Genomic DNA, 6,475 nt, shown 5'->3' on the forward strand with positions numbered 1-6,475 from the left:
ACTCTTGTAAGTTCATCTCTGTAAATATGTCAGGTCGAGTACCACGTGCTGTTGTACATTATACGTGTGATTCCTCGCCCCTTATTATGTGAATTTCGCACTCTCCTGGCACATTGCTGTCGAGGGGTGGCCCACAATTTCCTGGGGTAATAAATTGATAATAATAATAAATAAAATAATTAAATATATTTTTCTGCTGAGTGAATTTTTCTTAATAATTCTTCCTTATTTGCTATTTCTTCGTAAAAGTCTTCACAAGAATTAGCAAAATTGCACTTAACTTGTTATATTGCTTTCAGCGTTTCTACGGTCAGCTGTGTTGTTTTTGTTGACGTCCTCAGCGTATTTACTATCGAATAAACTCTTTCCGTTGTACTACTCGTTCCTGGCAAACATAATGCAAATCATTTGCATTATGTTTGCCAGTACATATGGAGGTTACAAGTCCAATCCGCGACATTTTCCGGGACAGTTTGTAATGCGGGGAAAATGACTGAAATCCGGGACGTCTGGTCACTTTAATCATATGCTTCCACTTTGAAACAGTCTTCTCCATTCCCGCCTCCCTGGGCCCCAGGCACATTGCAATTATCAAAACATGTCAGGGTAGCATGCTGGGCAGCAGTGAAGAAGCTAAATCGAAGTCACCAAACTACGATTAACTAACATTAAGGTAAAAGCAATTGGGACAATCAGTAACAGGGGCATTGTTATGAAAGTCGCATCCAGGGAGAATACTCCACAGGAAAGATAGTATATTCATGGGTTGGAATCTCCCACAAATTCATGGAATTTTCCTCCATGTACAAGTGCCATGGTTACCGCTACACATCTGCCAAATGCATTCGCAAACAACCAGTTTTTTGCACACTTCATGGAGGAAGAGGAAGATCACATCTATAGAGAGTGCCAAAATAGTCCCATACTCGCTAAATATGCCAACGGTAAATTTTTCAATAGACCAAGTGAACACTCAGTCAGGTATGGTCAAGCCATCAAACAAGCGTCCCATGGTGGACTCCGGAACTCACCTCTCTCCGGAAACAATTAAGTACTCAAGAAAACGACTTAAAAGAGTCCGTCTAGCGGGCAGGCACAAACTACGGATCACTACCTCTCTCGAAGAATTTAAATCCCTTGAAAGAGTGTAGGTAAACAGAATTGCTCGTGAGAAGCGGAAAGATTGGCACCATACTAGTACAAACTAAGGATAACAGAGATCCTGCGACCTTATAATATGGCCTTAGTCGCTGATGCTCCTAAAATATTACTCTAACTACATTGTTTCTGCTACTTAACACAACTCACACTCATTTGGCTTTGCAGATTCTTAAACATTCACAGCGCCAACTTTTTATGGAAAAACAACTGGCGTCGCCCGAAAAGCCCACTGTCTGCTATGATAAGAGAAGGAGATAATTTCCAAAATTTACTTATTTATTATGTACGTGTGACACTTTATTGTTTATTGGCAACTATATAACTTAAATGCCTACAACTGTTTTCATTTTTTCTGGTCTCTGTTGAAACTGATTAATGATACACGCATTATCTTCACCAAAATTAATATACAAAGTTCAAAAAGCTTAATTGAATTCTCTTAAAAAACGTATTTTATTTACACAATTTTGACATCCGAACATAACTAATTTCGACATCCAAACATTACCTAGTTAAGTTGTGTTAATTGCAACTGAATAGCAGGTTAAAATTATAAGAGTGAAATAAATTTAAATTTTTAAAAAGATGCTAAATTTTAGGTCCGGAGAGAAGGTTATTATTATTTTTTTTTGTGTGGAAGGATCAATAAAAATTAGAATCAACTAGAAAGATAATGGAGATGAAGAATGGAGTTTTTAAGTTTAATAATTTACAAAAAAGTTTAAGAAATGTTTAAATTTCATATTTTATTTGAAAATCGAGAATATCTATAGTAACAAATATGTACATTGAGACACACAATGTACATATTTGTACATATAACTGGGTCATTTTAAGCGAACGCTTCGCAGTAGTTCTTGATAAACTGTTTTTTGAGTTGCCTTTTTAAAGGACAATCCTTACTAGAAGACGCACCCTTGAATTCTTCTGCTTCTGATGCTTGAAAAGATCCATCGCTTTCACCCACTTTACTAGCGTCAACTACATCGATATGAGAAGGTGCAAGATCATTATGTCACTTATAATTAATTTACAGAACAGTTTGTTTATTTAAAAAATCTCCCAAAGAAGGAAACTGTACAGTTTACATATTTTTTGCATTATTTATTAATAATATTACAATATATCAAAGATACGTTAATAGTTATTACACCACCATAATTCTGTTTGTGTGTGTTTGGTGGTATATACATTTAAATGTGTACACTTATATGGCTTTGCATTGGAAACAACCTCTTGTTTAGAAATGGACTTATGCAGCTGCCAGTATCTCGGCCACATTCAACATGGTTAAGCGCTCCCATTCTGTGATGGCACGAGTCCACCATGACTGACACAGCAGCGGACGAAGTAACATCACACATGGAACAGTCATATGTGTCGAGGGTAGTGATGAGCATTGCATGTCTCTGGTAACATTGCAGTGACGAAATACAGTGGCACAGCTATGCACCCAGTACAAATTTGGAAAGCAAGACCAATATCCATATGGACTTCATGCCGGACATTTGCTCATAGGCTGTGGCAATCGACGGTCATCACGAATACCGATGCTCTCTGCAAGATAAAAGAATCTGCGCCTTATATGGGTGGAATCGCGTTTCCAACTCTGAGAATATCTACATTTAGAGAATTTAAAATAAGGCTATTACATTCGGAGCATTATTGGTTCTGTAGGCTGCAGATGGTGGTGTAAGGACCGTTTTCAATGCATGCCATGGGTTCTCTGATTACTGTTAATTAAAGGCTCCATGCCTGCCTTTCTGTCGTCGCCGACAAAGTGCACCTCTTAATGATGACAATGCATCCAGAAAACTACGGCATCTGTCAACAAGATAACGCGCCATACCACAAGGTTCTTGAGGTTGCTTGCTGAGGCTTATTTTATGCTCGTTTCATGTCGTTTTTCGTGGCTGACTCAAAGCCACTCAACTCATTTGATCTCAATCCAATTAAGCAAGTTTTGGACGTACTGGAAAAGAACTCTCGATGCTATAACCAAGCACTAACAATGTTGTGTGTAACTAGACACACTATACAATGTATGGGTTGGACTTTGCAACAAGTGGTGGATTCCACGCCAGGTGTTGCTAATGCAAAGCCAATTGGGTATTTCTCTAAGCCGTCTTAAAATGTTTAAGGCAAAGCAGTAACAGCCCTGCGATAAACAAAAAGACACTTGTGCTATAGAAAAGTCCATCGTAGCTCTTTAAGGTATCACGGAAGTAACCTGTGAAAATATAATATAGATGGAAGTTAGCAAATCTTTCTACAAATAACGAAAATCAATCACAGTAGTTTCAGCAAGAGAAAGCACTACGGGTATAGTTATATTCTAATTTAATCTGGTAATGTTAATTTAACTGAATTTAATTAGCTGTGATGTATTCAATTTCCGTTACTCTATAAACAATTTTTATGGCAGCGCAATTTCATCGATAACAAGTCTGTTTGGCTGCATTAGAATTGTGCAGTTAAGAGGTAGAAACATTGATACAACGCCAGTGCTCATCCCTTTGCTATTCATTTACGTTTGCAGGACTTGGAGCTTTTTTCAAAATTGTCAGAACCTTTTCTGTCATCTTCATTTCTTTGCAGATAGAAAAAAATTCTGAGTGAAACTATTCAGCGAACAATTTTCTATTTCCGCTACATTTCTGTGTTCTGTGTAGATTAATTGATTGGTTTATGTAGTATTTTAAGCACAAGAACAACAACCTAAGTGCACGGAAGAGTGCAAGGAAGCATAGGGTTTTTCTGAACCAGCCAACAAAGTGCAAAAAGGAGATAAACAAAAAAGAATTACGCGCTTCATTCTCTCATCTAGGTAACTAACCAGTTGATTTGAATTCCTTAAAATAGTCAGCTTCTGCTACTTGCAGAAGCCACTTGTTCCAATAATCAGCAACTCTCTGGGTGAAATAAAATTTCTACAATCTATTCGAAGTATTTTCCTCTGTAATGTGAATTTATTGCCCCTGGTTACAGGAATCTTTGTTACAGTGGAAATTCCCTTCATTCATTTTATTAACCTTTCTCAGAGCCTTATAACCCTCACTTAGGTTCCCCTCTAATCTGTTTGGTTGTCAATGTCTTTAGCATTTTGCTCAAAATGTCAGAAGCATTTCAATAACCTGCAATCACTCTTGTTCATCGAGGAATTTGGGATTATTTGTCTTACAGAAACCTGGATGTCTTCCAATATACAGCTTGATACCCCCTAATGAGTACCTCATCTTATCACGCAGCTACCAATGATCGTACGGGAAGAGGAGGAGGTGTTATAATTATTTAACATCGTAAGTGTTCACTTTCCTGCCTAAAATCAGCAGTTCAGAACACTTTGAAGTTTTATATGCCAATGTTACATATAGAAATCGCCTAATCTAAATTTGTCTAATTTATATTCCACCTGATCATACACAAGACTCCAAGGATGAAGTGTAGTCACGGCGTGCGACCCATTTTACCCCTGATAAACCAACCTTTCTTACAGGGGACTTCAATATGCCTACCACAAAAGACTCTGAAACTAGACGAGACTTCATTATCTTCATCGAGAATTTGTGGCTGGATTTCCTTGAATCACAGCCTACAAGAGACAACCAGGCTTTAGACCTAGTATTTCATCGTACTGAAGATTTGACGCCCACAATTCCGACCTTTGCATTTAATTCTGACCACAAATCACTAACCTTTGACTTTACGTTCCCGTCGATGCATTCGGATGATGATGTCCTCACCACAACCATTATTTCAGTTAATTTCATCACGCAAGATGTCATTATGAGTTTTCTCAGCTCAACCAACTGGGATGCTCTTTCCACCGATGAAGCCCCTAATGGCCTTGCTTCTAACCTGACAGCAATAGTTATTCAAGGAGTTTCAAAAACTATCAAAATCTCCAAATGGACAAAACCATGGGTCTCAAGAAACCTGAAGCCCGCCTTTCTAGATAAGCAGTGTGCCTTCAGAAAATGGAAGAGTTCAGGAACCACACACGATTTTATTAACTTTAAAAAGAAACGTGTATCTTTTCTGAAGCAAAAACGACAAGCCAACTATAGCTATATAGCTAACAGATGTTCGAGGGGCCATATGCAAAGCACTGCAAGAATTTTAAGATGGATGAGAGCTTCTTCATAGAATGGGCAGACAGTACTTTTGGTGACGGTTGCGTAAAGGAATAATCTAACCGTCTCTTTTCCATCCCCTTACGCGGTCTGTCTCCCCTGTCTACACTTAATATCACAAAGGGAAATTTGTTGAAAGTAATAAACGAGTTACCGAACAAAGCTGCCGTCCGGTCTGATAGATTTCCTTTGTTCATCATTGAAACATCCTGTGTCTTCATTGTGGATGTTCTTTCATATATCGTTAATGAATTTTGCGAACACCTTCGGTGCCTCAAGTTTGAACACTCTACTTTGTGAAACCCATTGCGAAGAATTCGAGGCCTAAAACTGCGAAGGATTTTCGTCCGAATTCAGTGGGCTCTTCGCTCCTTAAAGTTTTTGAAAAGACAATCCTAGCGCAACTTATTGAGCACTGTTTTCAGCACAGGCCATGTCACCTTCACAATGTTGTCCCTGGAAGATCTACTACTACCACCAATCTTCTTCAAACGCTGTTTCACATACAGGAAGCTTTGAATTCTCGAACGCAGCTCGACTTAATTTTGCTTGACGTTTAATCTGCATATGATAGGATTTCCATCACATATTTGCTTAACATCTTGAAGAACTACTTGAGCGTCTCCGATAAGCTCCTCAGTGTACTCAAAAAATATTTCAGGAAAGACGGCTCCAACGGTCTCTCACGATCCTTTGCTGTCTTCAGAGGGGTTCCACAAGGTGGCATTTTGTCAGCAGCGCTGTTCGCAGCAGCTTTCGAACCTCTGATAGCAAATTTCCAAAACATGATATCGTACGCTGACGATCTGAAGCTCTTCATTCATTGAGATCAGCCGGAGCAAGCGCTCTCTGTCCAAAGAACAGCAACAAAACAAATCTCTCAAATAAGCACATTTCTTCAGTACATTGGTCTTCAGCTAAATGCCGAAAAATCTGCCCAGATGACGTTTGCAAAGAGAAGAATAAATCCAATGCGCATTTCTATTAAAGACATCAAATTAAACTTGTCAACTCTCACAAGCACCTAGGTTTGGTCTGGGGTTTGAACCTGTCTTTTCTGGAGCACTTGAAGGAAGCAAGAAAAATTCTTCGCAGCCCTTTGGTCTGATCGACAGGAATTGGTTGGTTACGGATATAAGAAGCTAGTAACTAGGTTTATCCGAACTTGTGTGGTACCGATG

This window comes from Mastigoproctus giganteus, chromosome 2 (assembly GCF_048544385.1).
Source record: "Mastigoproctus giganteus isolate SK-2022 chromosome 2, ASM4854438v1, whole genome shotgun sequence".
In the NCBI taxonomy this organism is placed as follows: domain Eukaryota; kingdom Metazoa; phylum Arthropoda; class Arachnida; order Uropygi; family Thelyphonidae; genus Mastigoproctus; species Mastigoproctus giganteus.